Source organism: Pleurodeles waltl, chromosome 7 (genome assembly GCF_031143425.1).
Source record: "Pleurodeles waltl isolate 20211129_DDA chromosome 7, aPleWal1.hap1.20221129, whole genome shotgun sequence".
In the NCBI taxonomy this organism is placed as follows: domain Eukaryota; kingdom Metazoa; phylum Chordata; class Amphibia; order Caudata; family Salamandridae; genus Pleurodeles; species Pleurodeles waltl.
In genome coordinates this window covers 917,253,675-917,263,711 of record NC_090446.1, presented here as the reverse complement: position 1 = coordinate 917,263,711, position 10,037 = coordinate 917,253,675, and positions in this window count along the sequence as shown.

Below are 10,037 nucleotides of genomic sequence, written 5' to 3'. Positions count from 1 at the left end.
CGCCCCGGCGGCCGCGGACCGCTCCGCCAGCCAGGGATGCGCCAGGGCGAGGGCCGGGCCCTGTGCCTAGGGGTGTTGCGTTCTGGGAGGCAGCCGAGGGCTTTCGGGATGGCGCCCTGGGTCGCGCGGGCCGCTCCGCCGTTAATGATCCTTCCGCAGGTTCACCTACGGAAACCTTGTTACGACTTTTACTTCCTCTAGATAGCCAAGTTTGATCGTCTTCTTGGCGCTCCGCCAGGGCCGTTGCCGACCCCGGCGGGGCCGATCCGAGGACCTCACTAAACCATCCAATCGGTAGTAGCGACGGGCGGTGTGTACAAAGGGCAGGGACTTAATCAACGCGAGCTTATGACCCGCACCTACTGGGAATTCCTCGTTCATGGGAAATAATTGCAATCCCCAATCCCTATCACGAACGGGGTTCAGCGGGTTACCCGCACCTGTCGGCGAAGGGTAGACACACGCTGATCCGTTCAGTGTAGCGCGCGTGCAGTCCCGGACATCTAAGGGCATCACAGACCTGTTATTGCTCGATCTCGTGTGGCTGAACGCCACTTGTCCCTCTAAGAAGTTGGACGCCGACCGCTGGGGGTCGCCTAACTAGTTAGCATGGAGGAGTCTCGTTCGTTATCGGAATTAACCCCTTCTGTGCCCAGGACGTAATGGTTACGTCCTGAGGCACAGTGCTGCTGTGCCCAGGACGTAACCATTACGTCCTGTGCACAGAGCCCAGAGGGAGCGCTAGCGCTCCCTCTGTGGGGTTCCCCCCCACCCCCCTAAGTCAGGGATGGAAGGGGAAGCCCTTCCCCTCCCACCTCCGACCCCCCCAATTCCCCCTGTGACGTCAGCGTGCGCTGATTAGTCACAGGGTCTCCCCTATCGCGCTGGAAGCAGAGCTTCCAGCGCGATTGAAAGAGAAATGCAAAGCATTTCTCTTTCAATCCCATGGGAGAGGCCCCGAGAGGCTTCAAAGGGAAGGAAATGTATTTCCTTCCCTTTGAAGTCTCTCACAGGGTTTCAAAAGCCGGATTGCTTGCAATCGGGCTTTTGAAACCCCACTAGACACCAGGGATTTTTTTTTTTTTTATGAAACTGACAAAAGGGAGCGACCCCTTGGGCAAGAGTTGCTCTCAGGGGGGGCAATTTTTTGGGAAGGCCTTTTCTGCCCCCCCTGGGGGCAGATCGGCCTATTATTAGGCCGATCTGCCCCCAGGTGGGGCAGAAACCTCTAGGCACCAGGGATTTTTTTTTTTTTTTTTTTTTGGTGATGTTTTCTTTTTTTTTTGGTGGGGAGCGACCCCTTAGGCAAGGGTCGCCCCCTAGGGGGCAATATATATTTAGGCCATTTCTGCCCCCCTTGGGGGCAGATTGGCCTATTTTGATGAGGACAATCTGCCCACAAGGGGGGCAGAAACCATTAGACACCAGGGAGTTTTTTTTTTTTGCGCGAATTTCACGCAACGGGAGCGACCCCTTGGGCAAGGGTTGCTCCCAGGGGGGGCATTTTTTTGGAAAGGCCTTTTCTGCCCCCCTGGGGGCAGATCGGCCTAGTATTAGGCCGATCTGCCCCCGAGGGGGGCAGAAACCTCTAGGCACCAGGGATCATTTCTTTTTGTTATGTTTTCTTTTTTTTTTAGGTGGGGAGCGACCCCTTAGGCAAGGGTCGCTCCCCTAGGGGGCAAATTATATTTAGGCCATTTCTGCCCCCCTTGGGGGCAGATTGGCCTATTTTGATGAGGCCAATCTGCCCCCAAGGGGGGCAGAAACCATTAGACACCAGGGACTTTTTTTTTTTGCGTGAATTTCACGCAAGGGGAGCGACCCCTTAGGCAAGGGTCGATCCCTGGGGGGGGGAATTATTTTAGGCCATTTCTGCCCCCCTGGGGGGTAGATCAGCCTATTTTGATTAGGCTGATCTGCCCCCAAGGAGGGCAGAAACCACTAGGCACCAGGGATTTTTTTGTTTTTTTTGTTTTACAGATGGGGAGCGACCCCTTGGACAAGGGTCGCTCCCCTTGAGGGGCAAATTGTATTTAGCCCATTTCTGCCCGCTTTGGGGGCAGATCGGACGATTTTAGGTCAATCTGCCCCCAAGGGGGGCAGAAACCACTAGGCACCAGGGATCTTTTTTTTGCACCGTCATGCAAGGGGTGCGACCTTGTAGGCAAGGGTCGCTCCCCGGAGGGGGGGTGGGGGGGCAAATTTATTTTAGGCCATATCTGCCCCCGGGGGGGCAGAAACCTCTAGGCGCCAGGGCAAATTTTTTTTGTGTGTTTTTTTTTTTGTTTGTTTTTTTAGAGATGGGGAGCGACCCATCAGGCAAGGGTCGCTCCCCTGGGGGGCAAATTGTGGGGTGGGGGTTCGGGGGGCAAATTTATTTTAGGCCATTTCTGTCCCCCCTGAGGGAAGATCGGCCTATAATTAGGCCGATCTGCCCGCCCTGGGGGCAGAAACCTCTAGGCACCAGGGCAATTTTTTTTTTTTGTTTGTTTTTTTAGAGATGGGGAGCGACCCATCAGGCAAGGGTCGCTCCCCTTGGGGGCAGATTGGCCGATTTCAGGTCAATCTTCCCCCAAGGGGGCAGAAACCACTAGGCACCGGGGATTTGTTTTTAGGCGCCAATGTCACATAGGGGGACCGACCCCGTAGGCAAGGGTCGCTCCTGGGCAGGGGGAGTTTGGGGGGGTGGGGGGGTCAAATTTATTTTAGGGCATTTCTGCCCCCCCCCTGGGGCCGGCTGAGCTAGAGGCCAAAATCCACAGGTAGGCACTTTGCAAAAAACATGTTGTGTCCACGTTGTGTTTTGGGCCATTTCCTTTTGTGGGCGCTAGGCCTACCCACACAAGTGAGGTACCAATTTTATCGAGAGACTTAGGGGAACGCTGGGTGGAAGGAAATTTGTGGCTCCTCTCAGATTCCAGAACTTTCTGTCACCGAAATGAGAGGAAAAAGTGTTTTATGGCCACATTTTGATGTTTGCAAAGGATTCTGGGTAACAGAACCTGGTCAGAGCCCCGCAAGTCACCCCATCTTGGATTCCCCTAGGTCTCTAGTTTTCAGAAATGCGCTGGTTTGCTAGGTTTCCCCAGGTGCCGGCTGAGCTAGAGGCCAAAATCCACAGGTAGGCAATGTTTTCTATGAAAAAATGTGATGTGTCCACGTTGTGTTTTGGGCCATTTCCTGTCGCGAGCGCTAGGCCTACCCACACAAGTGAGGTATCATTTTTATCGGGAGACTTGGGGGAACGCTGGGTCGAAGGAAATTTGTGGCTCCTCTCAGATTCCAGAACTTTCTGCCCCAGAAATATGAGGAACAGGTGTTTTTTTAGCCAAAGTTTGAGGTTTGCAAAGGATTCTGGGTAACAGAACCTGGTCCGAGCCACACAAGTCACCCCATCTTGGATTCCCCTAAGTCTCTAGTTTTCAGAAATGCACAGGTTTGGTAGGTTTCCCTAGGTGCCGGCTGAGCTAGAGGCCAAAATCTACAAGTAGGCACTTTGCAAAAAACACCTCTGTTTTCTTTCAAAAATTTGGATGTGTCCACGTTGCGCTTTGGGGCGTTTCCTGTCGCGGGCGCTAGGCCTACCCACACAAGTTAGGTATCATTTTTATTGGGAGACTTGGGGAAACGCTGGGTGGAAGGAAATTTGTGGCTCCTCTCAGATTCCAGAACTTTCTGCCACAGAAATGTGAGGAACATGTGTTTTTTTAGCCTAATTTTGAGGTTTACAAAGGATTCTGGGTAACAGAACCTGGTCCGAGCCACACAAGTCACCCCATCTTGGATTCCCATATGTCTCTTGTTTTCAGAAATGCACAGGTTTGGTAGGTTTCCCTAGGTGGCAGCTGAGCTACAGGCCAAAATCTACAGGTAGGCACTTTGCAAAAAACGCCTCTGTTTTCTTTCAAAAATGTGGATGTGTCCACGTTGCGCTTTGGGGCTTTTCCTGTCGCGGGCGCTAGGCCTATCCACACAAGTGAGGTATCATTTTTATCGGGAGACTTGGGGGAACGCTGGGTGGAAGGAAATTTGTGTCTCCTCTCAGATTCCAGAACTTTCTGCCACAGAAATGTGAGGTACATGTGTTTTTTTAGCCAAATTTTGAGGTTTGCAAAGGATTCTGGGTAACAGAACCTGGTCCGAGCCACACAAGTCACATCATCTTGGATTCCCCTAGGTCTCTAGTTTTCAGAAATGCACAGGTTTGGTAGGTTTCCCTAGGTGGCAGCTGAGCTACAGGCCAAAATCTACAGGTAGGCACTTTGCAAAAAACACCTCTGTTTTCTTTCAAAAAAATGGATGTGTCCACGTTGCGCTTTGGGGCGTTTCCTGTCGCGGGCGCTAGGCCTACCCACACAAGTGAGGTATCATTTTTATCGGGAGACTTGGGGGAACGCTGGGTGGAAGGAAATTTGTGGCTCCTCTCAGATTCCAGAACTTTCTGCCACAGAAATGTGAGGAACATGTGTTTTTTTAGCCAAATTTTGAGGTTTGCAAAGGATTCTGGGTAACAGAACCTGGTCCGAGCCACACAAGTCACCCCATCTTGGATTCCCCTAGGTCTTTAGTTTTCAGAAATGCACAGGTTTGGTAGGTTTCCCTAGGTGCCGGCTGAGCTACAGGCCAAAATCTACAGGTAGGCACTTTGCAAAAAACACCTCTGTTTTCTTTAAAAAATTTGGAGGTGTCCACGTTGCGCTTTGGGGCGTTTCCTGTCGCGGGCGCTAGGCCTACCCACACAAGTGAGGTATCATTTTTATCGGGAGACTTGGGGGAACGCTGGGTGGAAGGAAATTTGTGGCTCCTCTCAGATTCCAGAACTTTCTGCCATAGAAATGTGAGGAACATATGCTTTTTTAGCCAAATTTTAAGGTTTGCAAAGGATTCTGGGTAACAGAACCTGGTCCGAGCCACACAAGTCACCCCATCTTGGATTCCCCTAGGTCTCTAGATTTCAGAAATGCACAGGTTTGGTAGGTTTCCCTAGGTGGCAGCTGAGCTACAGGCCAAAATCTACAGGTAGGCACCTTGCAAAAAACGCCTCTGTTTTCTTTCAAAAATTTGGATGTGTCCACGTTGCGCTTTGGGGCGTTTCCTGTCGCGGGCGCTAGGCCTATCCACACAAGTGAGGTATCATTTTTATCGGGAGACTTGGGGGACGATGGGTGGAAGGAAATTTGTGGCTCCTCTCAGATCCCAGAACTTTCTGCCACAGAAATGTGAGGAACATGTGTTTTTTTAGCCAAATTTTGAGGTTTGCAAAGGATTCTGGGTAACAGAACCTGGTCCGAGCCACACAAGTCACATCATCTTGGATTCCCCTAGGTCTCTAGTTTTCAGAAATGCACAGGTTTGGTAGGTTTCCCTAGGTGGCAGCTGAGCTACAGGCCAAAATCTACAGGTAGGCACTTTGCAAAAAACACCTCTGTTTTCTTTCAAAAAAATGGATGTGTCCACGTTGCGCTTTGGGGCGTTTCCTGTCGCGGGCGCTAGGCCTACCCACACAAGTGAGGTATCATTTTTATCGGGAGACTTGGGGGAACGCTGGGTGGAAGGAAATTTGTGGCTCCTCTCAGATTCCAGAACTTTCTGCCACAGAAATGTGAGGAACATGTGTTTTTTTAGCCAAATTTTGAGGTTTGCAAAGGATTCTGGGTAACAGAACCTGGTCCGAGCCACACAAGTCACCCCATCTTGGATTCCCCTAGGTCTTTAGTTTTCAGAAATGCACAGGTTTGGTAGGTTTCCCTAGGTGGCAGCTGAGCTACAGGCCAAAATCTACAGGTAGGCACTTTGCAAAAAACACCTCTGTTTTCTTTAAAAAATTTGGATGTGTCCACGTTGCGTTTTGGGGCGTTTCCTGTCGCGGGCGCTAGGCCTACCCACACAAGTGAGGTATCATTTTTATCGGGAGACTTGGGGGAACGCTGGGTGGAAGGAAATTTGTGGCTCCTCTCAGAATACAGAACTTTCTGCCATAGAAATGTGAGGAACATATGCTTTTTTAGCCAAATTTTAAGGTTTGCAAAGGATTCTGGGTAACAGAACCTGGTCCGAGCCACACAAGTCACCCCATCTTGGATTCCCCTAGGTCTCTAGATTTCAGAAATGCACAGGTTTGGTAGGTTTCCCTAGGTGCCGGCTGAGCTAGAGGCCAAAATCTACAGGTAGGCACTTTGCTAAAAACAGCTCTGTTTTCTGTGATGTGTCCACGTTGTGTTTTGGTGCATATCCTGTTGCGGGCGCTAGGCCTACCCACACAAGTGAGGTATCATTTTTATCAGGAGACTTGGGGGAACATAGAATAGCAAAACAAGTGTTATTGCCCCTTGTCTTTCTCTACATTTTTCCCTTCCAAATGTAAGACAGTGTGTAAAAAAGACGTCTATTTGAGAAATGCCCTGTAATTCACATGCTAGTATGGGCACCCCGGAATTCAGAGATGTGCAAATACCCACTGCTTCTCAACACCTTATCTTGTGCCCATTTTGGAAATACAAAGGTTTTCTTGATAGCTATTTTTTACTCTTTATATTTCAGCAAATGAATTGCTGTATACCCGGCATAGAATGAAAACCCACTGCAGGGTGCAGGTCATTTATTGGCTCTGGGTACCTAGATTTCTTGATGAACCTACAAGCCCTATATATACCCGCAACCAGAAGAGTCCAGCAGACGTAACGGTATATTGCTTTAGAAAATCTGACATTGCAGGAAAAAGTTACAGAGTAAAACGTAGAGAAAAATTTATGTTTTTTTCACCTCAATTTCAATATTTTTATTTTTCAGTTGTTATTTTCTGTAGGAAACCCTTGTAGGATCTACACAAATTACCCCTTGCTGAATTCAGAATTTTGTCTGCTTTTCAGAAATGTTGCGGTTTCTGGGATCCAGTAAAAATGGCGTAGGTCCCAGTAAAATGCCAAAATTGTGTTGAAAAAATGGGTTTTCTGATTCAAGTCTGCCTGTTCCTGAAAGCTGGGAAGCTGGTGATTTTAGCACCGCAAACCCTTTGTTGATGCCCTTTTCAGGGAAAAAAACACAAGCCTTCTTCTGCAGCCCCTTCTTCCCATTTTTTTGAAAAAAACGAAATTATCACTGTAGTTTGGCTAATTTCTTGGCCTCCTTCTGGGGAACCCACAAAGTCTGGGTACCTCTAGAATCCCTGGGATGTTGGAAAAAAAGGACGCAAATTTGGCGTGGGTAGCTTATGTGAACAAAAAGTTATGAGGGCCTAAGCGCGAACTGCTCCAAATAGCCAAAAAAAGGCTCGGCACAGGAGGGGGAAAAGGCCTGGCAGCGAAGGGGTTAAAGGAACTGATATTCTCATTCGGAAGATGCTGCTCATGTTTGTGACATTGTTTGACTACATCTCTGTTATGATTTCTCTCTTAATGGAAGTTTCATTATGGGATGTGGTGTAATCTCTGTATTTATGTGTAATTTACATTACGTGACAGAACACAAATTACACCTGCGTAATTAGAATTTTGCCCAGGCGTAATCTGAGTAAATTTCTAAATAATATACTCTCTTTCATTATGCTAATAATATAGATACAATGCTGACCACATCTGAGCGCCAGAGTATCCTGAAACATACGTTTATGTGTTATATTGTAAGATTTTTTAGGCTTTTTTTAAATTAGGAGAATATAGTCTTGGTGTACACACACTTTTTTCAGGAAAAGCTACAAAATAAAAAACCTGTCAAAGATAATTATCTTGTTGCTATCTAAAACCAAAGCAGACCAGTGAGCTTCTTTTATATGGTGGGTGCCTGTGTTAAAAACACGGAGCCAACACCAGTGTTTGATTGAATTTCCCTGCACCACCCTAATTTCATCTGGCATGGTGTGCCAATAAGAAGCAGAGTGTGACCGTTGCCCATGGTTACTATCTCCTAGTGGATGTCAAAGTAGTCAACCACAGTACTAAAGTGGGGGTCCTTGTGCCCCAGTCAGTGCTTAATTTGTAAATTAAAAGGTGCCGTGCCCAAAGCCCTCCTCTTAAACAGGAGGATGCTGCAATTAAAGGTGCGAGCAAGGAATACTGAGGCAGCGTAATCCTGAAGCCATTTCGTGTCTCTTCGATCCATTTACAGCCACTCCCTGCCCCTTCAGCTCACTCTTGCAGTTTTCTGTTTTCTCCCTTTGTGACGCTTTTTCGTTTTTATCTTCCACTCTCTTTCCCATATATGTCTTTGCTCACAGGAAATGCTTGAGGCAGAAAAATAAGTGCCGGTGCTTAGCACCGGAAACAACAAGCACAAATTAAGCACTGGCCCCAGTGTGTACTGGCACGCTGTGCTAAAATGACATTATCGGCAGACTGCTCTCTCCCTGTGCTGTGCCTGAATATTGGTGACTTTTGCCACCACTGCCCATGACCTCTCAATAACCAAATATGACCTTGTCAAAAACACAGGAATGGCCATTTCACCGTGTGAAAGGACAGTTGTGAACTGGGCCTGTTTGTGCTTCACAGCTGCAGTTGCAGACTGGCCACATCATTTGACGCGTACTCAGCACCATCACAACAGGCAGGAGTTGCCCAAAGTACGTCACAGCAAGGACCAGGCACCAGGGTCGCAGTTCCGTGAGAGCAGTTAAACCTGAACTGATTACGGTTTAGGTCCATAAGAAGGTCTAGCACCGAGACTGGGGCATAACTGCTTAGTTAACAGAGATCGTGTGGTTTCGAGACTGACGTCAGATACAGCAATTTTCTTACACTTTGATTGTAAGCCTGCATCTGTGGTTTTAATCTGCTAATTACGTTAGTGCCTTTTCCTGTAATACTCTTATGTTTCATAAAGATAAGCACTGGTTAAGACAGTTGTTATTAAGTTTTATTGAGTGGTTAATGAGTGCCGAACCTCTTACATCCCCCTCCACACACACACACTACACACACTACATCAAAGAAGCCTTGGAACATCCATTGCACTTTCCTGCATCGTGATGAAACGATTAACTTGGTCTTGAGTGCTATGGTAATTCAAATCGCAGGTCAACAGTGGTCAAAGGACCAACCACCGCAGTTGTGGAGCAGACCCCCCTGCTTGGCCATGGACTGTCTGAAAAGGGTTCCAACAGCAGAGCACATTAGGATTGTGGTGGTGTTTGATTGGATTAAGTTTACAGTGTTGCTCTTCATTTATACGTGTGGTATGCCTATGGTGACATTTCCCATTCATTTTTTAACTTTTTTCATGTGAAGAAAACATTGTTTTGTCTGTACACAGCTGTTCAATAGCCTGATTTCTGTCTGTTGAAAAGTGCTCCTGGGTCCCACGCCTAATATGGTATAGCACTGCAGAATTAATGCTGGCTTCAGACTACTGACCATGCAGCAATGTCTACTCTCCATCATTGGTACCTTTCATAGATTCCACCTCCTCACAGAATTTGGCGACCTGGGGGCAGGTCCACAGCGTGTGATAAAATGTTCCATCCCTTCTGCATCCCCGTAGACATTTGTTGTTTGCTGCCCTCCCTATCTTGAAGAGTAGAGATCTCGTACAATATATAATAATAATGATAATAATATAATCTGTATTAATTTGAGGGGTGCTGGGATAGCCACTTCTGCCAGAAAGATCAGTGGTTCTGCCCAGTCCTCTTCTTCTAAATCCTTACAGTCTCGTTTCCATCGTTCCCATAGATTAGACAATGAGGGCTGTGTGTGTCTCATAATTGTACCATAAAATTGTGATAGTTTCTTTTGTATCTTCCCCTCTAAAAGTCCCAGTTCTAATGGGGCGTTTTACAGTGTTTCTTCTGTGGGGATGCTGAGTTTCAGGGCCGCTTGTAGGGGGGCACAGTGTAGCCATTGTTTGTCTGATAATTGGTATTCGTTTTGGAGGAGCGTAAAGGGTGCCATCCCATATGTCAGCTAAGTATGTTATCCCAATGTTATCCCATCCTTTATAACCCGTTAATGTATTTATCTTGGGTAACCTGTTTCCTTCCCATAAAGGTGTCAACCGTGTGGCCCATCCCATGTCCTTGTTGAGTTTGTTCCTGGTTTGTGTGA